The following is a 14,278-nucleotide window of genomic DNA, read 5'->3' on the forward strand; positions in this document are numbered from 1 at the left end:
TATGAATCACAGACCCGCATCTCTGCTCCCTGATTACTCAGATAATCTGAATTAAGCCTTCTCTCCAAAGCACAATGGCTGACGGCAGATAAAAGTTCCCAAACATCAAAAATATTCAGTCCAGAAGGTAAAAATCTGACAAACACCTGTTTTCACATCCATGCAATAACTCTCTGGCAAAGTAATGATTTCTAGTTACTTGACAGACTGCTCGCTCACTTAAAATATGCTGCACAGGTTTGAACAATAAAAGGAACTGCAAATGTTTAAATCTCTCAGGCTTACAGCCAAGACAAAGTCTTCAGCCAGAGTAAAAAAGGGTTTCCATTTGCTAAAATAATTTAGGAGAAAATGTTTTCCTCTTGAGTACCTACAATGTATTTGTCCTGGAACAAAACCTGAGAGAGCCACCATGGAAAACCAAGATCAGGGAGAGGCTGTGCAGCACTTGGCTATTAATATGCACGACTACAGACCGAAATGTGGTGCTTCATGACGTGCCAACGCAGCTCAAATAAGAAGCTGAAGCTGCAGAACTGGAAAAAAACAAAATATGAGTAATAACGACGACCTGGATCATTTCCTTCCAATTGCTTCTGCAAACAGAAGAGTGATGAAGCTCCCAAGAACACCAAACCATGCTGCTCCCCCATCTAAAAGACTGATAGGGAGGAAACACTGCATCTGCTTTTTAACAAGACAATAAAAGAAGCTCAAGAGCCAGCCTTTAGTTTTTAGCTGAGAGGATGGAGCACTGAAGGACTATTCACTTTTGGTGGGAGTCAAAGGAACAAGAAGGAAGCAGAACAAGGAAAGCCCCAAGTCTCAACCTAGGGCAATCCTGGGTCACAGAAACCAGAGCCTTCTGAACAATCTCTTGCAAGTATTTTCACCACAAAATGTATGTGATTTCCAGACAATACAGCAACTCTGCAGTCAACTCCTCCACTTCTCATGGGGAGAGAAACCTAGAAGGAGTAAATACACCATAACCAATCACTGTCTGATCATCTCTAGGAGCAAAAACTTCAGAGATTTTCTTCCAAACCCAGGATAACACAGTGTTAAACTCCTGCTTGACACTGATCAAACTCCTTCCCATACTCCAAGAGTCAAGCTCCCAGACAGGGAGAAGACTGTCCAGACTCGCTGCCATTCTACAGCATTAAAACACAGGTCAGCTATAGTCATCTAATTTTTCACTGAGTAGTAAAGACTTTTTCCTCTTTCAAGTTAATGATGTCAAACATTCACACCCACACCTTCACGGCAGCCACTGCACTGTTGAAGGTTTCTACTGTCCTAAACACAAATATCAATCTCTTCAATTCTAGTATTCTTCAGGATATAAGCACAAATAGTTAATATTCCACCTCCATCCTTAGTCTACTGGTACCCCTTTCCTCTGCCTTTATCCTTCTAATACATATCACCCACTAGGAAGTTATCAGTGCCCAGATGATCCTGAGACCATGAAAATGAATTCTTATCATTAAGAAAAACTTAGAATTGTTTTGGTTTTTTTTCCAGATTGTCATGATGTTTACAATGTTATCTGTTTTGGCAATATCAACACCTAAAACACTGATACATACCTGGAAAATCATTTGGCAATTACATCCTTCCCAAGCCTAAAATCTTCCGTAGCCAAATACCAAACGGGCACTTTGCTTTAGTGTTTGGCTGGATCCTGTGCAAGTTTTCCTACATGCCTTAGTCCTTAAATGAGCTGTTTCTCAGCAACACACTCAGAGTTGCCAGCCTGAGCAATAGGCACAGATGTATATGCTTAGCAATATTCTTAGTGGACATTGTCATTCATGGTTCTCACCGAAATACATCTTAATTGAGCAGCAGCATTACACCACAAATGAGCCAGAAAAAAAGGCCAACAATAACGACAGACCACTAGAAATAATCTGTTGCCTTCTGAGTAAACTGCTCAATGCTAAAACTTATTATCTGTAAAAGCACCTTTTGAATCACTTTTGTTTTGCCCTGTGGAATACCTTAATGTTTCCACTAGTAATAAAATTTCTGGCTTGCAATACCACTCTGGTCTATCAGACCGCAAGAGAAGGGAAGGGAAACAATGAAAACAGGGAAACACAGAAGCGCCGTTATTATTAAACCTTTAAGTTACAGAGTTAATTCCAGCTAAACACTTTTATCTGCTGAACTGCTTATATGAAGTGGATGGTTTTTTTTCAAGAAGGAAATCTAATTTTAGAACCCCGGCATCATACAACTCCGTGGCCATCCATATCTGCACTGACTCCACTTCTGCTACAAGTAATCTGTTAAGCAGCACATCCCCAGCTGGGGACTGTAATTAGGGTGCAAACTGCCATACAATCCCCTTGCCAGATTGATGAAGGAGACCTCTTACAAGGTGATCCAGAAGGCAGTGTTGAGATCATTAATCATTCATCCATCGAGGAGAATACAAAAAGCTCTGCCACCAAGAGCATTACACTGCGGAAGTATCTTGACAGAACTAACTCCTAAAAAAAACTAGTGAACTTTTAATTAAAAGGTCAGGCATTAGTTACTGTATTATTTTTTGAAGATTTGGATAAATTCACTTAAAAAAAATCCTTATTCATATGTCAGACAGAATTTGACACTCCTCCTTTGCTACTCCTTTTAAAAGCTTGATAATGATCAGCTCAGAGAGTTTTTAGCTCTGCAAGCAGCATCCCCAGATAGTAAACAAATATAACAGTAATCTACAGTGCAAGCTTAAATACCCTGCCAGGCTGCCAATATTTCAACCTGCAACCATTTGTTTTCAGGGATATGAATCCACAGAAAATGCAAGTGTTTTCAACAATGCATAACTGCAGACATGGTTAGCACAAAAATCCAGTCTACAGGGAGAACACCAGATCTTGAACACCTGCCTGACAAGGTCTTCACAGGCCATAAGTCTTGGCTCTGACAAATATCAAATGAACTTTTTTTAATACACTTACTACAATTAAATACTTAAAGTATTTAAAGTTGAGTTTAAGCTTGTGTTTCTCTTCTTCACTGTTATTTGATCCAACAGACAAGCTCACACCATCCTTAGAGAACTCACAAAACTACAGAGAGAAAAATGCAAAAATCAAGAACACTGAGGTACTCTAAGAGTGTATTGAAAGAGTTGGAAGTATTGGATACAACTTTTTAACCATCTTTTGTATGTGACCTTATGTTTTCCTTACCACACTCCATCCCAGATCCTCAGCATCAGAAGTTTCTTACCTTCATACTCATTTCATCTGAGCCCAGCCTCAGGAGAAAGGGGAGGAGGTGAACTCCTTTCCCTCCCCTCCCTTGAACTACCTGGGATTTAATAGAATTGCCTAGGAGACTTCTGCTGTTTCAGAAGCAATCAAAATCTATCCTATACAACCATCTACCAGACTAACAGAAAATACATTTTCCTGTAGAATGTGCAATAGGAAAGAAACTTAATCCAAACACATCATTACATAGTCTAACAGGATTTGCTTACAAAATCTTAAATCTATCCCAGTGAAGGCAAGCTCCTAGAAGTTAAACAAAAAATATTCAGCAGGCAAGTGCTTTCTCTTATTTTAACTGAAAAAGCCAAATCTAAATCTTCTTCAACAAGCATATATGAAATCAAGAGAAGAAAAAGAAATCTGCCACCCATGGCTATGAAGTTAAACAAATGTAAATACTTTAAAGGCATTATTGTTTGAAAATTAAGATAATTTCCCCTCAACTCTCCTCATTCTCTAGAGAAAAGAGGGTTTTTCCGAAAGAATGCAGCAAGGGATGCAAAGAAAATGTGTAAGAAAAACCCAACAACATTTTTAGCATCAAGTGCTTTTACAACAAGGACTCCTTTGAAAATCTAACTGTAGATAAAACAAAGCTTTTTGTTTGTTTCTTCACCACTGAGTTCTGATTTCCAAAAACCTTCCTTGCATGAAAAAGCACGTAAGTAATCTTCTGAATATATGAGTGAGAGAAGGAAAGCAGAAATAGCCTCATTATCATTATACAGAATCTTACAGGCAGCTGTGGAAACCCAGGCTCCTTAAAAATTATCGCCATGTTAAAAATGCATAATCCATTCCAACAAGTTCTATCATATATCACTGATTCCCTCAATATTTACATTTTTCCAGCATAGCCTGACTAATGATAAGAGGTCAGCAACAGTAGGAGTATGCATAAGATAATTCATTTATTCTGAGGCACCCTATCTTTTTTAATTAGTCAGTAACACTAAAACACCACTTAAGAGAATGGAGCACAACTTGCAAAGACAATGGTTCAAACCTGAAGATTACAAATGTGGGAAATCAAGCGTGGCATCATTTGCTGAAAGGCTGTGTTAACAATCACAACAAAGAGTTAAAAGCTTTAAAAAAGAAGTTCTCTGCACTGGATGGGCCAATGCAATCCAGTGTGCACTGCAACATCTGATCTTGCTGGTAAGATTTCTTGTACTTTGATCTTGCTCAATGGAATAAAAAGTATTAAACACAACACACAACTGAAGCAACACTGCAATACTTCAGAAGTTACACCCAAGTAAATTGTATCTTCATCTTATTTTGGAGTAACAAATGAAAAAACCTCCCCTCCTCCCCTTTTTGAGTCTTGCTGTATCATCCTTTACTGACATTAATATTGCTCTCCTCCTTTAGGCAAGCCCTGAAAGACTCTGATCCTTTATATCCTTTAAATGGAGCAATTAATGCTGCTATTCAGGGTTTCTGACCTTTAACTCTCAGTCCCAGTAGTGTTATTCAGATTTTTCTTTTCAAGTTTAGTAGAAAATAGTAACTATTTGTATCTTCCTAAATGCAGACAGGCATTAATCCTAACCTCAAATTGGAGTCCATTTTGGAAAAATAATTTCCAAATTTTTCACTTCCAAATGTGCTCCTCTGCAGGATCAGATGCTTCCCAAACTTGGCCCTTCCAAACTAATGCAGTTTAAGTTCTGCCTTCCAGAGGTGTTTTGGCAAAACACTTTGAAAATGCTTTCATAGAAGTTCTGCATGCCATACTGCATTCCCCCTCATCATCCTCTGCAGGAGGATGCTTATTGCTATGATTATTTTCAGTGAAGCCACAGTGCCAAGTTCCATTTTCTTTATTTCTGCTAACATCACTCCCCACTCAACCTTCCTGCCTCTCATTTTTGCCCACAGCTTCTTATTCAGCTGCCCTGTTGCTTCTTTCAGAAATGTACATAAAGAGCATCCCAGAATCAAAATAATGTATCTAGTATTTACTGTCTTCATCTAATCAGTATTTTAAGCTGCCAAGCACAGAGGCTGATTTGATACCATGAAAAGCCAACAGAGCATGTCATGTTCAAAACTGCCCCACAAAGCATTTAGCATTTTCTTTCCAAAGAGTAATTAACATATGGTAGTCTTTTACAAGATGACAAACACCTCATACACATATCCCAAAAGAAAAATATATATATCCTGTCTATCCCAATCCCTCTCTCAAATTAAAAAAAAAAAAAAATCTGATAATTCTAGTCCATCAATACCTTTCTGCTTTAAACCTTCCCTGATAAGAAAGTCGTTACAGCTCATCTGGAAGACTGACAAGCTGATATTTCTCTAGACCCAGAGAAAGGGTATTCCACAGTCAAGACTCTTCCAAATAGCCAGGGAAAAAAAGTAATACCTATTTAAACAGAGAGCAAGACAGGCTCAGCTAGAGCTGCACAGGGAAGGGGCAATCAACTTGACAGTAAATGTAATTAGTGTTATAATTCCTGCCAAAATTAGACATGATAGAAGCAGATATAACAAACGAATTTGACATGATATATTACCACTGATGTTCTTAAATATATAGAGGCTTTTTGAAAGATGGGAGTAGGGTTTTACAGATTTTTAAGGGGAAAAAACAAATCCTGACAAGCCTCCATCATGTCTGTCTCCATCCTGTTGCTTGTTAAACCTCTCCTTTCTGGCTCCTATTTCCTTCACAGTCAAAGTGGCACAAAACATCCTTTTTTTGCTGCAGATAACTTATATCGAAGTTGCATCATGTCTCCTTTTCATGTCTTTTCTTCCCTCCCTGCCAATCAGAGGCTTCAAGCCATTTGCTTTCTGAACACATTTACAGCCCAAATCCATTCCTGAGCAGCAGCTCACTTGCTTGCCTCCCTCCTCACCAAAATTCCATCACATCCCAGTTCCATTCCAAGCCACCATCTTCTCGTGGTTGTCACTCACACATCCCTTTTCCCTGGTCGCAGCATCAAATTTCAATAGAATCATAGAAACATGGAATGGTTTTGGCTGGAAGGGACCTTAAGGTCATCCCACTCCAACCCTGTGACGTGGGCAGGGAGCCCTTCCACTCGATCAGGTTGTTCAGAGCCCCATCCAACTTGGGCATAAAACCTAATTTACACCAGATACTGAAGAAGAATCATTCCCAGCTCTGCCTCGAAGAAGTAATAGTAAGATAGAAATCCTCAGTGCTCAGAGAGCTGGACATGATTTGGCTTCTCTGTTAATGAAAAAAAAAAATTAGAAAAAGAGGAAAAAAGAAGTGCAACACACCCCACACCTCCCTTCCCAAAAGAAAAAAATAAAAAGAACTGAACTAGAACTGAATGCTTATTTTGCTTTTGCCTCTGCTGGAAATCAACACTAAAGCTTTCATTTAGTCAGCCAAGTTTTATTACAGAAAAATTATGGCTTCGTTTCAGGGAAAATTAACCTTTTTCTTATTTTGTTTCAATTTCCATTTTGCATCAAGGTTTTACTTAAAAATACATCGCAATGTCTAGACAAGCTTTCCAAGTTCCTAAATCATCTGACTTCTGAGACAGTGACCCTTCACAAGCAATGTGCTCTCCAACCTTGTGTCCTCCCCAACTGGAAGCTCTGGGCTGCTTCATTTCCTGCACACCTGAATTTGCCACCAAAGTACTTGAGATGGAAAAAAATCTAGGCCAGGCAGAGGTATTTATGACTTTTTTTTATGATGGAAAGTTTAAAAATTACTTTACCTGAAGAAATAAGTCTTTAACTGGACTTGTCTTCCCTATTGCAGCAAACACTGAGCATATTGCTGTTCATCTCCTGACAAATTACTCTCCAGGAGAATACAAATCATCTGTGCTGAGCTTCAGAAAGGCTCTGGAAGAGAGCTCTGTTTCAACCCCCTAGAGACAAAAAGCCAGCCACAAAACAGACTCCATCCCATTGGTGAGCCTCCCTTGCTTATAAATGCCAGTTTTAATCCCATTCATGAATGGTGGGATTGCGCTCACCATTATTGTGCCACATCCTCAGGTTGCTCTTCCATTCATTACAGTTGATGTATTCTCTGTTTTATTAACAGTAATTTAATTCAATATATATTCTTACACAGGACAGGTGATCTTTCTGGCTATTTCAAAACATTTCACAAGACAGAACACAGATAAATTTTTAAACAGCAAAACAAGACACACACAGATTAAAAAAAAAGAAAAGCACAAGAAGAAATCCTATTGCATGTTTCTGTTAGGATGACTTTGTAAAATAAAGTTTGCCGTGACTGTCAAGCCTCCCACCACCTAAGTTTCTTTGCTGAATAAATACCATGCACTAAAAATTGATGCTCCATAAACTGCACCATTGCTGGAGAAAATGGCAATCACAGAGACTGCTGCTTCCTCCTTTACCAAAGGTGTATATCGTGTTTACTACAGACACCTGAAATCAATTACAGAATCATAAATATTTGCAGCCTACAGCTCTCAGAAGTGTTTCAGAAGGCAAATGTTAATGCCCAGGAGTCATTTCCCCCACATCGCAGTGCCCTCAGGCTCTCTGCTCTGTTCTCTGCTATCTGCTGACATCAATTTTGCAATGAAAACCCAGCAATTCAGTTAGAACAGGTACTTAAGCAAAGATAAAAACATCTATCTAAAGACGCAGTACCACTGTCCCGTTATACATGGACAAAAAATTACATTTATATATTTATATATATATACACACACATATCCCATAATGTGCTGTGGCAACTTATCCTCTCCACAAATCCCTGTTGAACACACAGCAGACAGAATTCCACACTGCTGTCACCGTGTGCTGAAACAATGCCAATGTGAATTACAGGTTATTGTGGGAGATGGATCAGAAAGAGCCACAATTATACCTAACGAGTGAAGAGATTGTTTCATTTATCTTTCTTTTGGAAGGCTATGCCAGTCTGACAGATCCAAATGGCACATTCCTGTCCATTCCTGGCAACCTCAAGACACATAAGGAATCCCTCCTTGCTCCTAACAAGGCTGGGATCAAAAGTTTGCCACATAAAGTTATTCTATCTTCAACCTTTCAAAAATACCCACTATTCCCTACCAGAATATCCTTTCCCTGCACAAACATTTTCTGTTTAAACAACTGAGTCAGGAGAGTGACTATTTCTCCATGTTCTCATAGTTTTTAACTACCTTTAAATCTTCATTCCATCTGTAAAACCCTTTTCCCTGTCTCCTGCTTCATTCTACCCTTTCAGATCACAATGGATACCTCATTACACTGTAAACAGGTTTGCATATTCTGCCTTTATCAACAGAGAGTCTGCACAACCAAGGGACACTCGACTCACCACAGGGGACAGCAGCTCATCTTGTGTGGGATTCTTCCCCACCCACCTGGTGTTACTTTGATTTTTAAGACTTCTTAAAGCCTTCTGAGTTTACATTCTTTTGGAGAACTTTCTCACACAATTTCTGTAAACAACGTATTGTTTACATTCTTTTATGAGGGTGGAGAACACTTAATATATTGGTAGTTTATCTAATATCTTTGGAAAGGTAGCCCATTCACTCTCCAATCCAATGTCACCCTTGGGAAGGTATAAAAGACAGAGTCAGATAATAAACATTCCTTTTTTACCTTGCAAGCAGCAAGTGGTCCACGTTGTACTTTCACGTGTCCCACAGCAACATCCTGGGACATGCATGGACACCACATGTCACACACACATCCTGGCCCTGCATCACTAATACAGCTTTTTGTTTGCTTTCCTGATGGCCCTCAAACCTCTTTCCTGACCTATTCCATGCACTTTCTCAAAACAGCTGCCTGTTCTATCAGTGCAGATGGTGTAGAAAAAAAAAAAAAAAAAAAAAACAATCCCCTTTTAAAGTAGCTACCTTATTTTCAGACACAAATATGAGAATTAGCTAGATAGGACCAAAAAGAAAAACTAAGATGATTAAAAAAAAAAAAAACACAGATTTTGTTTCAATCAGAACAAAAGCTTAACAAATAAAAATCACAATAGAAAGGAAGCACAACTAAAAGCATTCCCAAAAAAATGATGCAGCATGTCCTTAATACTCAAATGTTTTAACTAAATACAGCAGAAGTACAAAAGAATCCCTAAAGATGACTCAATAAGGAAGGATTCAGAGGAGAAAGAACATTACCAGCATGTTCTTGATAAGCTTGCCAGTCCAAAGCACGGTATTTTTTTGCTGTCTTGCTCCCAAGCAGACTGCAGACAGTGGGCACTTGTGCTTAGACACAGAAGTAAGGTAGGACAGGTCACCAGTGACTCAGGCTGGGTCTCTGCAGCCTCACACAGCAAGCAGAGAAACCTGCCTTCCCTGCAGAGTTCCTGGTTCTAAATGACCCACACAGCTCTCATCCTCTGACACAAACTCCTGGATGTTTTTCTACTTCAAATAACCAGCACTTATTTTGCCTGTGGTGCTTTATCTGTTTCCTCTCCCACAGCACCCACATCACCACCGTAGAAGCAGCTCTGGATGAGATGGGATGCCCAGCTTCCAGAAGGAGTCCGGCAGAGCTCAGCATCCCTCAGCTCCACCTTGGTGTCACCTGGCAATCACACCCCCATTCCACACCCCACCTTCACGCTTGCTTTACATTACATGATACTGGGGCAAATAACAGAAAAGACGAAATGCAATCTGGTAAAAAAAAAAATCAGTATTTTCAAAGTTCAGGTTAAGAAATTAAGTGATGTGTGGGCAAAAACTCAACAGTGTGAGAGGACTCAGAATACACAGAAAAGCACACCACAACTGCACATAGTTTGGTCATGAAGCCTGATGCCATTGTATCATAAAACTCAGTTATAACAAGGCATGACAGCCCATCCACAGCTCCTCAGCTTCTTTGGTTTAGAGAAAAAACACACAAACTCTCACCCCAGCAGGACTCCCGATCCTCAGCCGCACCTGGCAGCACTGGAGCCTGTGAACTGCTGCCAGAAGCAGACAAATTTTCATTTTCTATTACCTTAACAAACCACAGAGCAGCTCTGTATTGTGAAAACAATGTTTTCCTCTCACCATACTGGAACAAGCCCACAATAATTCAACAAAGTTCCTGAAAACTGACAAGCCAGACACACCGTTTTTGAACACACTTTGAGCCAGTCTATCGGGTCAGTTTGCCTCACCTACAAGTGCTCAGGAGAAGTTCCCCAAACCAGCTCTGTGTCAGGTGGCTCAAGAAGTCAGGTCTCTGCTTTCCCCCATCCACAGTACTGAGAACAACCCATTAAAGCACAGCATACACCTCTAATGGGGAATAAAAAACTTACCTCCCTGAACAACAGCCTGGGGGCATTTCCACCACCTCTTTAATCTGCAACTGCATCCCTGTTGCTCAGCTTTCATAATCCACTTCAGTTAAGGTATGGGGGTGCAGGGCAGGGAAGCAAAGCAGACACAGGTACCTGTGGCGTCAGTGAAGCACTGTCAACTAAGGGTAATTTATTTTTTGGTATTTTCTTATCCCACTCTTTTGCTTACAGCCTGCAAAGCCACACAAGCTTAGTTGCCTTGGACACCTGAATGAAACCATTCACATCATAGCACATCTTCCACCACAACCCATTCACATCACAGCACATCTTCCACCACAACCCCCTGCTCACCTACCAACAGGGAGGCAAAAGCTTCCAAAGTAAAACCACCACCTGGGTTTTCCACTGCCCAAAACCACCCTTACATGACTACCTTTGTGCTATCATTCAGCACCGAGCTTGGCATGGAGGTAACAGCAGCACCTGGCACATTTCTCCCATCCCTGTTCAGGCTCCTCATGTGCTCTCCTCTGCTCCCAGCCACTGAGGTAGCTGCTGTGCCCAAGCACTAAAGGAGGAAGTGTCTAAACAGGCACAAGAGCTCAGCTCATCTGAAGGCATGTAAGACACTGAATACTGCTTAGGTAAAAAAAAAAAAAAAATTATTAAGGAGCAAGGAAATCCATGAGAATCCCCATTTCTCACTCAGAAACCCCAGAAGTTCTGTGCCACTAAAGGCAGCAGCCCGAGAGCCTCCACCAGCGCAGCACGTCAGCAAACACGCGGCGTGCGATCTTATCGGTGAGGCTTTCTAGTGAACAGACATCCCTAGAAAGCAGTCACTACAAATACCATTTTCCTGAATATCATTACTGATCCAGAAGTAATGAAATAGCAGATAATATGGCCCCAGGGTACAAATCAACCACCTACCCTAATGCATACAGATGGAGCTTAACAGCTCTTTTGGTCTTCCATTACCAGAGTGAAATGGGATCTTTGAAACACCATTGAGGCAAAGCAGAAGAGAAAGTTTACTAATGAGTGATGTTTACTTCTGACTCTTCAGAAAATGCTTATCAATGCTGTGATCTAAAATAAAAATCCTCTGTTTTCATGTATGAAGATGACTAGATGCAGCTTCCCCTCAGAGAACCAAGATAAAAAAGCAGAGCGTACAATCTCCTGCTCTTCCCTTGTGTTGCAGAAAAGACTGCTGAGAACAGTGTCTCGATAATTTTTGTAATAATTAACAATGAAAACTTTATCCAGTCCCAACAAAGCAAGCAGCAAAACCATCACAACTCACAGCAGGGTCATGCTCTCCTTGCTGATGTTCACAGCAGTAAAAGCAGCAACTTCCACAATGCTAAAACCAACTCAGCACTGTGTAAGGTACAGGCAGGCACAGAATCCCCCTGATTTCATACTCAGGGAAATTCAGCACTTAACAGCTCGAGCCTGCCTCCACAAAGACACAAAGTTGTGCATTCTGAGCTGGTCTCAGCCCAATGGACCAGCCAAGAACCAGCGGAGCCCACAGGCAGCTCCGCGCCCACCCAGAGCCCTGCGTGCCTGGACTCCAGCACCTCACTTTAATGCCATCTCTTTCACCTCTGAAAGAGGTGAAATGGCATTACCTAAATTTCACTGGAATCCTTTCAGAAGCTAACGAGCTCACTACTTTTTTCAGTTTCCAAAAGTTTGAAGATTTCACCATGCAAGTTACATGTGTGACACAAGACACAAACAACAGTATCCCTCTGCCATCACGTCCTCTCACAGGTACTTTTAGTAGTACCCAGTTCTAACAGGTAGATTATGCCACTCACCTGCACACACACCAGACATTCCCTGTACAATTTCTTCCAAAAATTACATCCTCAGGCAATCAATTCTTTAAGCTGATTTTCTGTTTTCATTAGAGAATTCACCAATATATTTCAGTTATACAAAAAAAACTGGAGGCAGTGGTCAGCAAGTACTTTTTTATGACCCATATCTATTCTTTTAAAAGCCTTCTACAGAAACGCTCAGGCAGGCACAGGAGTGGGAGGGAGAGGAGGAGGAGGAAAAGAACAGCATTACAGAGTCCTCATCATATCTTCACATAAATAAAGTCCAAACTCTGTACAGTTTGACCTTGCATTAATAATAATACACAAAAGGACAAGCTCAAATTAAGAACGAACGTTCAAAGTAATGAATGGTTAATGAAAGAGCGTATAAGCGTGCCTTGTTTAAAAACACGGATTGAAGAATCGACGGAGGGAAAAAGACAACCCAAACACATTGCGATGCTGTGACTGGGGGCGGGCGGGCAGGTGGAAAAGCAGGGGTTTAGAAGCCAAACCTGCGCGACAGGGAGCCCAGACCAGCGGCGACCGCCCTGCCCGCGGGAGCTGCGCTACTTTGAGCGCTGCCCGGCGGAGCGGAGTTGGCGGCGGTGCCCGCACCGAGCCCGCGCTGGCCGCGGCCGGCGCTGCCCGTGCCCATCCCAACTTCACCTGGCTCCCGGCGGTGCCGGCGCCCCGCGCCCTGCCCGCTCCTCCCGCGGGGCCAGCAGCCGGGGCGCTCGGAGGAGCCGGACCAGCGCGGGGGATGCGACCAGCAGCGAGATGCGAGATCCCGACCGGAGCGCTCCCAAAACCGCGGCAACTTCTCCGGCGCGGCGCGGCGCGACCCGGCGGCTCCGTCCGTCCGTCCGTCCGTCCACGCACCCACACCCCCGCCCGCGGAGCCGAGCCCCCGGACCCACCCTCTCCCCCGGCAGCGGGGCGGCCGCACCTCCTCGCATCCCGGAGCGCGGCATGGAGCCCGGCGCGGCGCGCTGCGGCGGGAGGTCTGCGGAGCCGGCGCCGCGGGCGAGCGGGGCGGGACGGGCGCGCAGTCCCCGCTCGGCCCCGCGGCGCGGAGGGGCCGCGGGCGGAGCGAAGATGGAGGAGGCGCGGCCCTGCCCCCGCCCAGCCCGCGCGGAGCGGCGCGCGCGGCGCCCTCTGCCGGGCGGCGGCGGCACAGGCCGGGGCTGAGGGCTGAGGGCTGAGGGGAGCTGCTCCGGCCGGCAGCGCGGGGACCCAGGGTTTCACGGGCGTTGTTAAACAAGCGCTAGCGTTAAAAATATAGTCAAAGCTGCGTTTTTAGTGGTACGCTTGCCCCGCACCGAACTGCCAACACCGCGTTGTCACCGACCTCCTCACGCCGTGCAGCGCTGAAGGTGCTCGCAGTGCTTCTGTAACAACTCCAGGTAATCACAGAATTGCTGAACCGATTGGGTTGGAAAAGCCCTCTGAGATCAGATTCCAACCTATGATCGATCACCACCGTGTTAACCAGCCCGTGGCACCGAGTGCCACATCCAGGCTTTCCTCAAACACCTCCAGGGACGGTGACACCATCCTGGGCAGCCCTCTCCAATTAATCACCCTTGCTGTGGAGAAATTCCTCCAAATATCCAACCTGAGGGTCCTCTGCCACAGCTTAAGACCATGTTCTCTTGTCTTGCCACTTGTTACCCAGGAGCAGAGCCCAGCCCACGCCAGGTGGGAGTTGTGGGGGCTGAGGAGGTGGCCGCAGCCTCCCCCTCTCCAGGGGAGCCCTCCCGGCTCCCTCAGCTCACCACGCTTGTGCTGCCCAGCCTTCCCCAGCTCCGCCCCCGCACCCGCTCCAGCCCCCCAGTGTCCCTCCTGAAGGGAAGGGCCAACAACTGAACGCA

The 14,278-nt window shown here is 43.4% G+C and overlaps 1 protein-coding gene across 1 annotated transcript in view; it reads right to left on the reverse strand.

Annotated features, from left to right (window-relative positions):
- The window catches only part of THSD7B (thrombospondin type 1 domain containing 7B), a 296,014-nt gene extending 282,570 nt beyond the window's left edge, over nucleotides 1-13,444 (reverse strand). Inside the window, exon 1 of the mRNA XM_077784906.1 lies at nucleotides 13,354-13,444. The gene's annotated coding sequence lies outside the window, so the exon portion shown is untranslated. The remainder of the gene's footprint in view (nucleotides 1-13,353) is intronic.
- Between the last annotated feature and the right edge of the window lie 834 nt (nucleotides 13,445-14,278).

This window comes from Lonchura striata, chromosome 8 (assembly GCF_046129695.1).
Source record: "Lonchura striata isolate bLonStr1 chromosome 8, bLonStr1.mat, whole genome shotgun sequence".
In the NCBI taxonomy this organism is placed as follows: domain Eukaryota; kingdom Metazoa; phylum Chordata; class Aves; order Passeriformes; family Estrildidae; genus Lonchura; species Lonchura striata.